Source organism: Hyla sarda, unplaced genomic scaffold (genome assembly GCF_029499605.1).
Source record: "Hyla sarda isolate aHylSar1 unplaced genomic scaffold, aHylSar1.hap1 scaffold_408, whole genome shotgun sequence".
NCBI lineage: Eukaryota > Metazoa > Chordata > Amphibia > Anura > Hylidae > Hyla > Hyla sarda.
In genome coordinates this window covers 23,956-40,279 of record NW_026610424.1, presented here as the reverse complement: position 1 = coordinate 40,279, position 16,324 = coordinate 23,956, and the positions used below count along the sequence as shown (strand labels likewise).

At 44.6% G+C, this 16,324-nt stretch overlaps 3 non-coding genes and 1 pseudogene across 3 annotated transcripts; all 4 read left to right on the top strand.

The window, feature by feature from the left end:
- Positions 1 to 88: 88 nt before the first annotated feature.
- On the top strand, positions 89 to 263 carry LOC130333426 (U2 spliceosomal RNA; annotated as a pseudogene).
- A 5,432-nt stretch (positions 264 to 5,695) lies between these two features.
- Positions 5,696 to 5,881, top strand: LOC130333395 (U2 spliceosomal RNA). The gene has a single exon (XR_008875599.1). It is a non-coding gene; the product is annotated as a U2 spliceosomal RNA (small nuclear RNA).
- Positions 5,882 to 7,981: 2,100 nt separating this feature from the next.
- Positions 7,982 to 8,172, top strand: LOC130333393 (U2 spliceosomal RNA). Its single transcript, XR_008875597.1, has one exon. It is a non-coding gene; the product is annotated as a U2 spliceosomal RNA (small nuclear RNA).
- Positions 8,173 to 10,261: 2,089 nt separating this feature from the next.
- Positions 10,262 to 10,452, top strand: LOC130333381 (U2 spliceosomal RNA). The gene has a single exon (XR_008875587.1). It is a non-coding gene; the product is annotated as a U2 spliceosomal RNA (small nuclear RNA).
- The last annotated feature ends 5,872 nt before the right edge of the window (positions 10,453 to 16,324 follow it).

Genomic DNA, 16,324 nt, shown 5'->3' with positions numbered 1-16,324 from the left:
CATGGAAAATTGTCTGGCAGCCTCCCTGACAGCAAGCAGTGATAGTGCCCATGAAGGGGACCTTGTTGGGCCCGCCCCTTTCACGGTTATCGCTTCTCGGCCTTTTGGCTAAGATCAAGTGTAGTATCTGCATTTGGTCTGGTCGGAAGGTGTCTGTGGTACCCCGCTTCTCGGCCTTGGGGGATTGTCTCTCCTTACGGAGGGACTTCACCCCCTTGCTGCTATTGGGGAGCGGGCTTAGTCCTCAGACAACGGGTTGCGATCCCCCTGTCTCTGGGACCTTGTGTCTCAGAAGGCATTTTCGGTACGTTGAGCGTTACCTGTAGCTTCGGAAGCACCTAGGGTACCCCCGACCTCTGCCTTGGGTAAGGGTTCCGCTTTTATAGCGGGATTCCGAGCCCCTGCTGCTATTGGGGAAGGGGCTTAGTCCCTGGGTGTGGAAGATGCCGTTCTCCTGGGCTTTCCCCTCTGGGGAAATGTCGATGCGAAATACCATCCGCATAGAGGTGTCGGAGAGCCATCGTCAGTTGAAGAACCTCCGCTTCATTGCGGAGGTGATTCTTCTTGACTACTTCCGCCTCAATAGGGAGGACATCCTGTGTCTAAATGACCAGGAAAGCCGTGGCCTGTATACCGTCACCTTCACGGCCACGGCGTGTTGCGATAACATCTATGCAACCTTGTCTGGTGCGGACCAGAGGGACGATCGACTCGACGGTCTTTCGTTCCAGTTCCTCTATGGTGAGGAACATATACCGTTGGTGGTGGCTATGCACAGCCCTCATGTGACCACGGAGGATATAGCCACTTTTCTTCGGCGATACTGCGAAGAGGTGCGATTCGCAAACAAAATCTTGAACTCCGTGCGGTTCTGGAACGGCAAGAGGAAGTTCTGGGTCAGGCTCCGTAAGGATCCCGGTGGTATTGGGGGTCTTTGCCATCCGCCCCCAAATTTTGCCATCGGGAGAGTTCGGGGCTTCCTGTTCTATCCTCAAATGCCTATGTATTGCCGAAATTGCTTGAGGTTTGGCCACACCCAGGAGACCTGCGGCGCGGAGCGTGTGATTCGCTGCAATAGGTGTGGCCAAGAAGGTCACATAGCCTCAAGATGTAGCCATACGATAAGGTGCAACCTCTGCGGAGAGGAAAATCACGATTTTAATTCCTGTCCCCATAAAGCAAAAACTACGATGGGTGGGTCAAGGCTGGGCCCACCCAAAGAGGGGACAGGACAAAAGACGTCCTTTTTTAAGATGCCCAAACCCCAGATGGCAGGTACTGATGGGTCCAGGCCCAAGACCTCTGGTGCTCCATCGGGGGGCCCACCGTTGGTAGTGCTAGGGGGAGGCCATGGGGATTCCACGAAGCCCGGGCGGGTGATCGAGTTTACTGCCCGGGAAATTGAAAGACGTCGATCGACTTCCTACCTGGCTCAAGAGCCCGCCGAAACTTCTGAAGGGGGCTCACCTGTGGCGGGTGGCAGCCGACGGGCCTCGGTGGGGGCAGAGGTGGACCCAAAATTGCAGCATAAGCCAGGTACTGGCTTGGCCCAGGGTCGCCCTGCTCCGGACGAAGAGGCCCCGGTGAAAGCCCGCCGGAAGGGGAGCCAGGTGGCCAGGTCTGAGCCCGGTCCTGTTACTCCGCCTATACAGGACAGGGCCAAGAAGACAAGTGGCGCCAAACCAGGGTTTGCTGCCCCGCCAGCAGTGGACCCGGTGGGTAAAACTGGCCATCGTCGATCGATGGGGAAGTTGGAGCAACAGTCCTCAGCAACGCTTGCTGGGGAACAAGCGATGAAAACTTCCCAAGGTAGCGGCAAAGGTTCCGGAAAAGAGGCCTCACAGGCCCCTGTGCAGCAGTTCCAGTCGTCAAAAGATGAAAGAAGACGCAGATCCATCAGCCGGGGGCCAGAGATTACATCGAGTGAGAGCAACACAGAGGATATGGACAGCAGTGTGACATTTAAAAGACAAAGAGAAGAAGAAGAGGAAGACATTCAAAGGAAAGCGGCGTGCCGTAGTTCGGACGAGAGCGAGCTCAGGGTCGGGGCATCATCGATCTCAAGCTCCGACCCTCAGAACATCAAGGAGCTGATGACCCCGCAGGCGGGGGATGACGGTACGCAGCTTATTATTGACTTTGATTCTCCAAGCACGGACTCTCCATAAACTATGCCTATCCCTGTAAAAATTGCCTCACTCAATGTGAGGTCCTTAAAGAGCCCTGATCGCAGGGCTGCTTTATTTTCTTATCTAGAGACATGTGACTTTGACCTTTGCCTGCTACAAGAATGTGGAATCCCTAGTAAAATGGACTATAAAGACTTAAAAGAAGACTGGAAGCTGGGCCCATCCATATGGTCCGGTGCAAATGACTGTCGTTCTGTGGGTGTTGGGCTGCTCTGCCGAGGCCAGTCCTTTTCTATTCATACAGTAACTGAGATTGTGCCTGGCAGAGCTCTTTTAATTCATCTATATTTTAATGGACTTTTAATTCGTGTTTTAAATGTGTATGCCCCTCCTGATAAACAGGAGCGGGCAGAACTATTTGAAATTTTACCACTGTTTTGTGTTGGGTCTTCCCCCCTGCTGGTGGGAGGTGATTTTAACTGCATACGTGATGGGGAACACCGGCAGGGTGGGGATATTAATCGTAAAGACCGCACTTCTTACCTGCTTAAAAATTTTATTGATGATTTTAATTTGAAAGATTGCTGGAAGGATCTCTTGCCGGAGGACCCGGGCGCCACATGGTCCAATGGAAGAGTGAGCTCCAGAATCGATTTTATTTTTTCCTCTAGAGCTTTTAAACCCCTGAAATGCACGCTCGAGCAGAATATCTTCTCTGATCATAAGCTCCTCTTGGTGGTCCTGGAGCTAGAGGGGGAGCAAAAAGCAAAAAGGGGCCTCTGGAGATTAAACACCACACTCCTAGAGGACCCTGAGATAAAAGAGGAGTTTGTGCGGACCTACCAATGCTGGCAATCACAAAGAAAACCCCACGAGCCTATGCTGCACTGGTGGGAGGGCACCAAATCTAAAATCAGATTTTTTTTTATCAAAGCAGGTAAGAAGAAGGCAAAAATGGAAAAACAGTGGTTTTATGTTCTTAACATGCGTTTAAATGTACTTTTTAAATTGAAAGAAGCTGGTATGGATGTAGAAAATGATATTTTAAACCTTAAAACTGAAATAAAACATGCCATAGAAAAGAAAGGGAAACAAATCATTTTTAACTCACATGTGCAGCACCTGGAGGAGGGCGAGAAATGTTCCCGTTTCTTTTTTAAAAAAGTGATGAATAGGAGGGATATCATCCAAAACCTTGAGGGTGAATCCACTCCAAAAGGCATGTTAGATGCAGTTTTTAACTTCTACCAGCTTCTTTTTAATAAGAAAGATCTTAATCCATCCTTTTTAGAACATGTTCTTAATTCCCTTGATTTTAAGCTAGATGTTTTAGACCAGGAGGTTTTATCCCGTGATCTTAACTTAGATGAACTTTTATTTGTTTTTAAAAGTTTTTCTAGTGGGAAGGCCCCTGGGGAAGATGGTTTACCCATCGAATTTTATTTAGCTTTTTGGGATATTTTAAAGGATGATATGGTTTTATTGTATAAAGAAACTTTTATTGTTAATGAACTTCCCCCTTCCTGGAGGAGGGGGATTGTATCATTACTTTTTAAAAAGGGTGAAAAGGATATGCTAAAAAATTGGCGCCCCATCACACTTTTAAATGTCGATTATAAAGTTTTAGCCAAGTTATTAGCTGTCCGTTTTAAACCTTTTATTCATAAATTAATTCACCCAAATCAGGTTTGTGGGGTACCTGGAAGGTCTATAGCTGAATCCCTAAATATTTTAAGAGATGTTTTATGGTATTTTAAGGATAGAAATCAAACTGTAGCAATTTTATCCTTAGACTTTGAAAAAGCCTTTGATAGGGTCTCCCATGAATACCTGTTTTTAGTTCTTAAAAAGATGGCAGTGCCTGAAACGATTTTAAGCCGAATCATGCTTTTATACCGATCCTGTTTTAGTCAAGTCTCTGTTAATGGCTTTTTAACCAGCGGTGTTCCTCTTTTATCAGGTGTCAAACAGGGCTGCCCCCTGTCCCCACTCCTTTTTATTTGCGCAATCGAACCACTGATGGCCCTCCTCAGAAAAGACCGGGTAGTAAGAGGCGTACCGATACCTGGTGGAGGAGGGACCCATCTAAAGGTGTTGGGGTACATGGATGATGTCACCATACTGTGCCCGGACTCTCCATCCATGAGGGGGGCATTGAGGAACACCAGCTATTTCTGCGAGGTCTCTGGTTTTAAGCTAAACACAGATAAATGTGACTGTTTTTATATTGGCTCCTGGGATTCATCCATCACCCCAGGAGTCACAATGCAACAGGATCAAATTAAAGTTTTAGGTATTGTTTTTAACCAGGTCAATGATGGGAGCCCTAACTGGGATTCAGCTATAGCTAAGATGGAGAAGAAGATTTTAATGTGGAATCTTAGAAACCTTACCATGGAGGGGAAGATTTTAATAATAAAGATGGTTTTACTCCCTATTATGCTATACATTGCCATGGTATTTCCTCCATCTATTTTATACATTAAAAAAGTAACTAGAATTGTTTTTACTTTTTTATGGGGTTCAAAAATGGAGAAATTAAAGCGTGATTTTATGTACAAAAGTAAAGATAATGGCGGGAAAGATGTTCCTAACCTTTTTACTTTCTTTTACATAAAGTATTTCTGTTTCTGTTTTAAAATTATTAAATCCGATGGCATTTTTAGCTGCTTTTTAAGGTACGCTGCGGGCATGGTTTTTAAAAGATGGTTGCGCATCCCTCTGAACGCTCCGGTGCTTCTGTGTCCCCCAAAACATTATGTGGTGTTGGAAAAGACAGTCAGGCTCCTAGGTCTCCAAGATTTGGAGCCTGACATACTGGGGGACCAGAGAAAGGTATCAAAGGTCCTCAGGCGGAGTGAGGTTACCCTGGCAGTGTCCAATTTCACACAGGCAAGATCCAAAAAGGTATGGCGGAACGTGTACGGGAAGTTTCTGGCGAATGTACACAGGGATCTTGCCTGGGCAATCGTCCACCAGTGCCTCCCTACTCGTGAGTTCCAGCACAGGCGAGGACTGGTGGCGAGAGCCAAGTGCCCGAGAGATGGCTGCGGAGTGGACGAAACGGTGCTGCACATATTTTGGAACTGCCCTTTTGCACGGGAGCTTTGGAGGAAGGTAGGCCCACTTTTGAAGTGGGCCTGCGGCCTAAAAGATTTTAATCACGAATGTGTTTTTTACGGTCTTTTTAACTGCCCCAATTTTAAACAGCAGATGATCTGCTGGATGATTATTAATTGTTTTAAAAATGCCATCTGGAAAGTTAGGAACATCTTACTTTTTAAACATGATTTTATTGATGTTAAAAACTGTATAAAGCTGGCCCTGAGTGAGATGTACATCTATTACCTAAGAGACAAGAAACAGTTGGGGGCCAGCGAGGCAGCATCCATGTGGTGTCTGCCTCTATGGAACGAAATAACAATATAATCAGTTTTTATGACATTTGTATAATGTTTTATCCTGCCATTTTTATTTTTTCTCCTTTTATTACTGGTTTTATTATTTGTATTTTAAAACTTTTGTGAACCTTTTATTATTTTGCATTTTAAATTTTGTATGGTTTCTTATTTATTCAATAAAATTTTGTTGAAACCTTATCTGTTCTTATCAGTTTAATATCTGATACGTCCCCTATCTGGGGACCATATATTAAATGGATTTTTGAGAACGGGGGCCGATTTCGAAGCTTGCTTCCGTCGCCCTATGCATTGACCCGATATGGCAGTATCTTCGGGTACAGTGCACCACCCCCTTACAGGGTTAAAAAGAAAGATTCCTACTTTCATTGCTACCTGCTTGCTGGCTAGCCAGCTAGCCAGCCCTGTGGGCCTTGCTGCTGCTGCAGCCAAAAAACAAAAGGTGGTGCTGCTGCTGCTTCTGCTGCTTCTGCTTCTGCTTGTGTCTGGCCCCTGTTGGAGCGTCCAGGCACAGGACTTCTGCTGCTGCTGACTAAATGGCCTCCTTAATTGGATCATTTGAGTAGCCAGCACACCTGTGCAGGTAGGGCATGACATGATAGGCAGCTGCCTTGATAGCGGGTGGGTGCTGAATGTTCCTAATTGACAAAATAAGATTAATGCTTATGAAGAAATATAAAATCTCATCCCTTCCCCAATATCGCGCCACACCCCTACCCCTTAATTCCCTGGTTGAACGTGATGGACATATGTCTTTTTTCGACCGTACTAACTATGTAACTATGTAACATAACATGGGGGGGGGGGGGGGGGGGTCTCCTGGCTGTTCACACAGGTGTGTCATTGCTGTACATTGACCATGCATTGCTTCTGTGGTATTGCAAAGGCAAAGACAAATGCTTCCAGCCATCCATTGCACTAATGGATTGGTCATCAGCTGGCTGTCTATGTCCCGCATCAATATAGACCAAAGTACAGAGGGTTAGGCTATGCTATTGTGCACCTACCTGATGCATCAGAAGGTGCGAGGCCCTTGCTAAATTCTGTGCACAGACTTTGAGATCTATGCTTTAGACTGTATCTAAACCTGCTCCAACATGGACTGACATTCTGGCCTACTTTCAGCCGATGCGACTTGTCTGTCGCTGAACAGTCGCTTTTTATGTATTCAGCACCTATGTATAATGTTGTAAAAATGCTCTAGAAGCTAAAGTCGCAGAAATGTCACACATATTTGGCCTGCAACTTTCTGTGCGACAAATTCAGACAGGAAAAATCAGTATAAATCCTTAGAAAATTATCCCCCAGTGTCTCCATCTGCTGGCGGTATTGAATAAGCATTGCTGCACTGATGGGGTATGCATTAGACGAAAAAAAAGAAGAAAAAGAAGAATAATACGCCCAGAAAAGAGGCGAAAAGGAGAAAAACGTAAAAAAACGTGAAAAAAAAGTAAGAGGAAGAGAAGGGAAAAAAAGGTGGAAATGGGTTTAAAAGTGATTTCGGCGGAGAAATATACATATATATATATATATATATATATATATATATATATATATATATGCGCACACACACACATAGATATAAACGTATTCTCCGTTGAGATATTGCAGCCGCTGCTGTGTCCAGGCCCAGGAGCCTTAGCACTGTGCTGTGATGTCACTCAATACCACTGACATCACTAGGTGTAAACAACATCTCTCCTTTGCTGTGTATGTGACTATGGAGCTGTTTGGTGATGTCGTCTATTACGGCCTTCATAGAAGCAACAGGAGATTGTTGCATCCATCTTGAACCCTCAGAACTACAGTGCTATGATGTCACTCACTTCCACAGGCCTTGCAGAGTGTAAACAACAACAACCCAGCTTTGTTGTGTATGTAACCAAAGGGATTTGTGATGTCACCTAGAACCTTCACAGCAGCGACAGCTTTATGAGGAGCATCAGCACTGCTCTGCCTGAGCAGAACCATCACCGCCATAGGTTGTCAAATAACCCGGATTTAACCCACACAGGTAAGTCCAATGGGGTGCAGGCATGTCCTCTATGCTTACAGCTTCCCGTGGGTGTTGGTTTGATACCGTTTGGGGACAGCCAAGGAGGCATCTGCAGGCAACAAAGGTAGGTGTGTGCTTGTGTGTGTGTTTCCTATGCAGATCCTAAGCCCAGTGTCACATGCAAGTAGGAGGAGTAAGAAGGGTTCCTGGCAAATCCGGGTTATGGATTGCATTTAAAAAGGCCCCGTGGGAGTGCAATGGGCCCCTGTCTTGCTGCTTAGCAATAATGGTATGGGTTTAGGTTCTGCTGTGTGTACTGGTGGTTGACTGCCCCCCAGCCCAGAGTGTGCATGGAAAATTGTCTGGCAGCCTCCCTGACAGCAAGCAGTGATAGTGCCCATGAAGGGGACCTTGTTGGGCCCGCCCCTTTCACGGTTATCGCTTCTCGGCCTTTTGGCTAAGATCAAGTGTAGTATCTGTTCTTATCAGTTTAATATCTGATACGTCCCCTATCTGGGGACCATATATTAAATGGATTTTTGAGAACGGGGGCCGATTTCGAAGCTTGCTTCCGTCGCCCTATGCATTGACCCGATATGGCAGTATCTTCGGGTACAGTGCACCACCCCCTTACAGGGTTAAAAAGAAAGATTCCTACTTTCATTGCTACCTGCTTGCTGGCTAGCCAGCTAGCCAGCCCTGTGGGCCTTGCTGCTGCTGCAGCCAAAAAACAAAAGGTGGTGCTGCTGCTGCTTCTGCTGCTTCTGCTTGTGTCTGGCCCCTGTTGGAGCGTCCAGGCACAGGACTTCTGCTGCTGCTGACTAAATGGCCTCCTTAATTGGATCATTTGAGTAGCCAGCACACCTGTGCAGGTAGGGCATGACATGATAGGCAGCTGCCTTGATAGCGGGTGGGTGCTGAATGTTCCTAATTGACAAAATAAGATTAATGCTTATGAAGAAATATAAAATCTCATCCCTTCCCCAATATCGCGCCACACCCCTACCCCTTAATTCCCTGGTTGAACGTGATGGACATATGTCTTTTTTCGACCGTACTAACTATGTAACTATGTAACATAACATGGGGGGGGGGGGGGGGTCTCCTGGCTGTTCACACAGGTGTGTCATTGCTGTACATTGACCATGCATTGCTTCTGTGGTATTGCAAAGGCAAAGACAAATGCTTCCAGCCATCCATTGCACTAATGGATTGGTCATCAGCTGGCTGTCTATGTCCCGCATCAATATAGACCAAAGTACAGAGGGTTAGGCTATGCTATTGTGCACCTACCTGATGCATCAGAAGGTGCGAGGCCCTTGCTAAATTCTGTGCACAGACTTTGAGATCTATGCTTTAGACTGTATCTAAACCTGCTCCAACATGGACTGACATTCTGGCCTACTTTCAGCCGATGCGACTTGTCTGTCGCTGAACAGTCGCTTTTTATGTATTCAGCACCTATGTATAATGTTGTAAAAATGCTCTAGAAGCTAAAGTCGCAGAAATGTCACACATATTTGGCCTGCAACTTTCTGTGCGACAAATTCAGACAGGAAAAATCAGTATAAATCCTTAGAAAATTATCCCCCAGTGTCTCCATCTGCTGGCGGTATTGAATAAGCATTGCTGCACTGATGGGGTATGCATTAGACGAAAAAAAAGAAGAAAAAGAAGAATAATACGCCCAGAAAAGAGGCGAAAAGGAAAAAAACGTAAAAAAACGTGAAAAAAAAGTAAGAGGAAGAGAAGGGAAAAAAAGGTGGAAATGGGTTTAAAAGTGATTTCGGCGGAGAAATATATATATATATATATATATATATATATATATATATATATATATATGCGCACACACACACATAGATATAAACGTATTCTCCGTTGAGATATTGCAGCCGCTGCTGTGTCCAGGCCCAGGAGCCTTAGCACTGTGCTGTGATGTCACTCAATACCACTGACATCACTAGGTGTAAACAACATCTCTCCTTTGCTGTGTATGTGACTATGGAGCTGTTTGGTGATGTCGTCTATTACGGCCTTCATAGAAGCAACAGGAGATTGTTGCATCCATCTTGAACCCTCAGAACTACAGTGCTATGATGTCACTCACTTCCACAGGCCTTGCAGAGTGTAAACAACAACAACCCAGCTTTGTTGTGTATGTAACCAAAGGGATTTGTGATGTCACCTAGAACCTTCACAGCAGCGACAGCTTTATGAGGAGCATCAGCACTGCTCTGCCTGAGCAGAACCATCACCGCCATAGGTTGTCAAATAACCCGGATTTAACCCACACAGGTAAGTCCAATGGGGTGCAGGCATGTCCTCTATGCTTACAGCTTCCCGTGGGTGTTGGTTTGATACCGTTTGGGGACAGCCAAGGAGGCATCTGCAGGCAACAAAGGTAGGTGTGTGCTTGTGTGTGTGTTTCCTATGCAGATCCTAAGCCCAGTGTCACATGCAAGTAGGAGGAGTAAGAAGGGTTCCTGGCAAATCCGGGTTATGGATTGCATTTAAAAAGGCCCCGTGGGAGTGCAATGGGCCCCTGTCTTGCTGCTTAGCAATAATGGTATGGGTTTAGGTTCTGCTGTGTGTACTGGTGGTTGACTGCCCCCCAGCCCAGAGTGTGCATGGAAAATTGTCTGGCAGCCTCCCTGACAGCAAGCAGTGATAGTGCCCATGAAGGGGACCTTGTTGGGCCCACCCCTTTCACGGTTATCGCTTCTCGGCCTTTTGGCTAAGATCAAGTGTAGTATCTGTTCTTATCAGTTTAATATCTGATACGTCCCCTATCTGGGGACCATATATTAAATGGATTTTTGAGAACGGGGGCCGATTTCGAAGCTTGCTTCCGTCGCCCTATGCATTGACCCGATATGGCAGTATCTTCGGGTACAGTGCACCACCCCCTTACAGGGTTAAAAAGAAAGATTCCTACTTTCATTGCTACCTGCTTGCTGGCTAGCCAGCTAGCCAGCCCTGTGGGCCTTGCTGCTGCTGCAGCCAAAAAACAAAAGGTGGTGCTGCTGCTGCTTCTGCTGCTTCTGCTTGTGTCTGGCCCCTGTTGGAGCGTCCAGGCACAGGACTTCTGCTGCTGCTGACTAAATGGCCTCCTTAATTGGATCATTTGAGTAGCCAGCACACCTGTGCAGGTAGGGCATGACATGATAGGCAGCTGCCTTGATAGCGGGTGGGTGCTGAATGTTCCTAATTGACAAAATAAGATTAATGCTTATGAAGAAATATAAAATCTCATCCCTTCCCCAATATCGCGCCACACCCCTACCCCTTAATTCCCTGGTTGAACGTGATGGACATATGTCTTTTTTCGACCGTACTAACTATGTAACTATGTAACATAACATGGGGGGGGGGGGGGGGGGGTCTCCTGGCTGTTCACACAGGTGTGTCATTGCTGTACATTGACCATGCATTGCTTCTGTGGTATTGCAAAGGCAAAGACAAATGCTTCCAGCCATCCATTGCACTAATGGATTGGTCATCAGCTGGCTGTCTATGTCCCGCATCAATATAGACCAAAGTACAGAGGGTTAGGCTATGCTATTGTGCACCTACCTGATGCATCAGAAGGTGCGAGGCCCTTGCTAAATTCTGTGCACAGACTTTGAGATCTATGCTTTAGACTGTATCTAAACCTGCTCCAACATGGACTGACATTCTGGCCTACTTTCAGCCGATGCGACTTGTCTGTCGCTGAACAGTCGCTTTTTATGTATTCAGCACCTATGTATAATGTTGTAAAAATGCTCTAGAAGCTAAAGTCGCAGAAATGTCACACATATTTGGCCTGCAACTTTCTGTGCGACAAATTCAGACAGGAAAAATCAGTATAAATCCTTAGAAAATTATCCCCCAGTGTCTCCATCTGCTGGCGGTATTGAATAAGCATTGCTGCACTGATGGGGTATGCATTAGACGAAAAAAAAGAAGAAAAAGAAGAATAATACGCCCAGAAAAGAGGCGAAAAGGAGAAAAACGTAAAAAAACGTGAAAAAAAAGTAAGAGGAAGAGAAGGGAAAAAAAGGTGGAAATGGGTTTAAAAGTGATTTCGGCGGAGAAATATATATATATATATATATATATATATATATATATATATATATATGCGCACACACACACATAGATATAAACGTATTCTCCGTTGAGATATTGCAGCCGCTGCTGTGTCCAGGCCCAGGAGCCTTAGCACTGTGCTGTGATGTCACTCAATACCACTGACATCACTAGGTGTAAACAACATCTTTCCTTTGCTGTGTATGTGACTATGGAGCTGTTTGGTGATGTCGTCTATTACGGCCTTCATAGAAGCAACAGGAGATTGTTGCATCCATCTTGAACCCTCAGAACTACAGTGCTATGATGTCACTCACTTCCACAGGCCTTGCAGAGTGTAAACAACAACAACCCAGCTTTGTTGTGTATGTAACCAAAGGGATTTGTGATGTCACCTAGAACCTTCACAGCAGCGACAGCTTTATGAGGAGCATCAGCACTGCTCTGCCTGAGCAGAACCATCACCGCCATAGGTTGTCAAATAACCCGGATTTAACCCACACAGGTAAGTCCAATGGGGTGCAGGCATGTCCTCTATGCTTACAGCTTCCCGTGGGTGTTGGTTTGATACCGTTTGGGGACAGCCAAGGAGGCATCTGCAGGCAACAAAGGTAGGTGTGTGCTTGTGTGTGTGTTTCCTATGCAGATCCTAAGCCCAGTGTCACATGCAAGTAGGAGGAGTAAGAAGGGTTCCTGGCAAATCCGGGTTATGGATTGCATTTAAAAAGGCCCCGTGGGAGTGCAATGGGCCCCTGTCTTGCTGCTTAGCAATAATGGTATGGGTTTAGGTTCTGCTGTGTGTACTGGTGGTTGACTGCCCCCCAGCCCAGAGTGTGCATGGAAAATTGTCTGGCAGCCTCCCTGACAGCAAGCAGTGATAGTGCCCATGAAGGGGACCTTGTTGGGCCCGCCCCTTTCACGGTTATCGCTTCTCGGCCTTTTGGCTAGATCAAGTGTCTGGTCAGGAGGATCCTGGGAGTTTGTCCTACCTTTTCCAAGGGGGGCTGCTACGAGGAACCGAAAAGGCGATCGACAAGATGGGTGTTCGCATCCGTTACCTTACATCCGGTGAAACGCGGATTCGTTTTTCCTTTCGCTTTGATGTTGATGAAGACAAGCAAGAACTCGTCCAACTTTCTTATTTTGTGAAAGAAACTCTCTACAAGCTTCTTGGGGTGAAGAAAGAGAACATCGTCTGTCTCAGAGATCCTCGGAAGGGCAGCTTCATCCTAACTCTGGACTCTGCTTATGCATGCCAGAATCTTTTTGAGAAGCTGAAAAGCAATCAAGACCTTGCTGAGCTTGATGGGATCACGGTCACAGTGTTGTATACTGGAGGCGATATTCCTCTAGTTGTGTGTATGCACAATCCCTTTGTGACTGTGTCCCATATTGAGCTCTTTTTGGGGAAATACTGCAGTTCTGTTAAGTATTCCCATAAGGTGATGAATTCAGAAGACCTATGGACGGGGAAACATAAGTTTTTTGTGAAAATGAAGGAGGATGCTACTGGCATTGGAGGGTTGTGTCATCCACCCTCCAACTTTTCTATTGGTCGGGATAAGGGCTATTTGTTTTATCCCGAGATGCCTACTTTTTGTAGGAAATGTAAGAAATTCGGACATACTATGGAAGTTTGCACGGACACTACAGTTCGCTGTGGTCGGTGCAATCAAGAAGGCCATGTTTCTAAGGACTGTGCTAAAATCGTCTGCAACATTTGTGGTGAAGAAGGCCATGCCTTTAAAGATTGCAGTCTCCGTTCCAGTGTAGCTAGATCGTGGGCTGACCGTGTAGCGGGGAGAGTGGGTGTAGTGCAAGCTGAAGTACCACCTGCGAAAGCACCCCAGCGGTCTGAGGCGCCTTCAGAAAAGCCGGCTGTAACTTCTCATGTCGTGGCGGAGCTTATGGACCTTTCTGCTGTGCCTGAGACAGAGGGGAGACCTTCTGTGGAGGGTTCTGGTGGTGGAGGGTCACTAGTGAGCAGTGAAGCCATGGAGGTTGGCGTGAAGGAGATCAAGCGGAAGAAGGAACTTGGAGATGAGCCACAACTTGGCATTAAACGGCCTGTCAAAAAAAGCTCAGACGAATGTGAGGACAGTCAACATGCATGGAGGCCTTCTATAAGATCAGCGTCCGATCCAAAAAATATCAAAGAGTTCGAAAGCCCGGAGTCACCTGTGGGTTTCATATCGGACTCAAACTCCAGTAGCGAATAGCTTCCTTAAAGTGCTCCTCTCTTAATGTGAGAGGTCTAAAGAGCCCTACGAGAAGGGCTGCTTTGTTTAGTTTTTTAGAGACCTTGGACTGTTCTCTGTTCTTTTTACAAGAATGTGGAATTGAACATAGTCCAAATTATGAGGACCTTTGTCGTAGCTGGACTTTGGGACCATCGGTCTGGTCGGGTGACAATCTGAACAGATCTTCAGGTGTTGGGATCTTGTTTAGAGGTTCAGATGTACAAGTTTTGTCCTTCTTAGAAATTATACCTGGTAGAGCGCTATTAGTTAATATTAAGTACAATGGCTCAGAGATTAAGCTTTTTAACATCTATGCTTCTCCTGAAAAAAATGAGAGAGCCGACTTGATTAATGATATTCAGGCTTTTATCCCAGGTTCAACACCTATTTTAATGGCTGGAGATTTTAATTGTTGTATGAGTGGTGATCATCGTGAGAGTGGAAGTGTGCATGTCAGAGTGGATAAAACAGAGAAACAGATTAAGAGTATGACTGAGGATTTTAACTTTACCGATGTCTGGAGGAGAAAATACCCAGACGACCCTGGTTACACATGGGAAAATAATGTCTGCAAATCCAGGATTGATTTTATTTTTTTATCGGAAAGTTTTAATCTAGTTGAGGTTTCTCTTTTATCGAATATTTTCTCTGATCATAAGTTATTACATGCACATGTCACTTTACCTGGCCTAGAGAAAGGCAGAGGCGTTTGGAAGCTCAACACTACTTTATTAGAGGACATGAAAACAAAAAATGATTTTATTGCTGCTTATAACAAATGGAGATTGCGTCAATCCCAATATAAAAATATTTTGGATTGGTGGGAGGATGTTAAAAAGTGGACTAAACTGTTTTTTATCCGTGTGGGCATCCAAAAGGCTAAGGAGAAAAAGTTATGGTTTAAAATGTTAAACACTAAAATCCAAACATATTATAAACTAAAGCAAGCCGGGCTTGAGATGGATGATGTTATTGCTCAGACAAAGAATGAAATAAAAAATGCCATTAGTCAAAAAGGAAAAGAAATGATTTTTAACAGCAAGGTGCAATGTCTGGAGAATGATGAAAAGTGTTCGAGATTCTTTTTTAAGAAGGTGGTGGGAAAGAAAGAAATGATATCTGTAATAGAAGGGAAGATAACTAATGAAGAGATGTTGCGAGAAGCACAAGTATTTTATCAGGAGCTTTTTAATAAAAAAGATATTGATATTTCCTTTACTAATGATGTTTTAGATACCTTGGATTCAAAACTTGACAAAACTGACCAAGAGAGCCTTTGTGATGAAATCTTTTTACCTGAACTTTTAAGCACTTTTAAGAGTTTTTTAAATGGTAAAACACCTGGTTCGGATGGGTTGCCAGTTGAATTTTATCTGTGTTTTTGGTCCATTTTAAAAGATGATCTTTTAGGTATTTTTAACTGTGCTTTTAAATCTGAGATTTTACCTGCGTCCTGGAGAGATGGTGTTGTTACTCTGATTTTTAAAAAAGGAGACATCTCTAAATTAGAAAATTGGAGGCCTATTACCCTGCTAAATACAGACTATAAGGTTTTAGCAAAAATTTTAGCAAATAGGCTCAAGCAGGTAATTTCTAAGGTTATACACAGTGACCAAGTATGCGGAGTACCTGGAAGGAAAATAAGTGATCATCTAAACCTTGTAAAAGATGTTTTATGGTATCAGAAACAATGTGATCAGAAATTGGCAATTTTATCCTTGGATTTTCAAAAGGCTTATGACCGTGTTTCTCATGATTTTTTATGGTTGGTTTTAAAGAAAATGAATTTTCCTGATTTTATTGTTGGAAAAATTGCACTTTTATATAAAAACTGTTTTAGTCGTATTTTAATTAACGGTTTTTTATCCCAAGAGGTATGTTTACAGTCTGGGGTGAAACAGGGGTGCCCCCTATCACCCATTCTTTTCATATGTGCAATAGAACCTCTGTTGAATGTTTTGAGAAAAGATAAGCTCATTAGAGGAGTGCCAATCCCTGGAAGTGGAGGACAGAGCGTAAAGACGATAGCATACATGGATGATGTTAATATTCTATGTCCAGATGAACCATCCCTGAAACGTGCTATCAGACAGACAGAATTTTTTTGTGAGGGCTCTGGCTTCAAATTAAATAAAAATAAATGTGATTGCTTTGCAATAGGGAATTGGGGCAATACGGAGGTGAATGTGCAATATGATAAAATCAAAATCTTGGGTGTCATCTTTGACAATGAAAATAATGGAGAGGAAAGCTGGTCCATCGTCAAAGAGAAAGTGCAAAAGAAAATAAGTTTTTGGAAAATGAGGAAATTAACAATAGAAGGAAAAGTACTGATAATGAAAGCTTTGTTGCTACCTATCATGCTATATTTAAGCTTGGTTTTCCCACCGAGTGAACGCACCTTAAAGTTTTTAAACAAGATTTGCTTTCATTTTTTATGGGGGTCTAAAATGGATAAACTCAGGA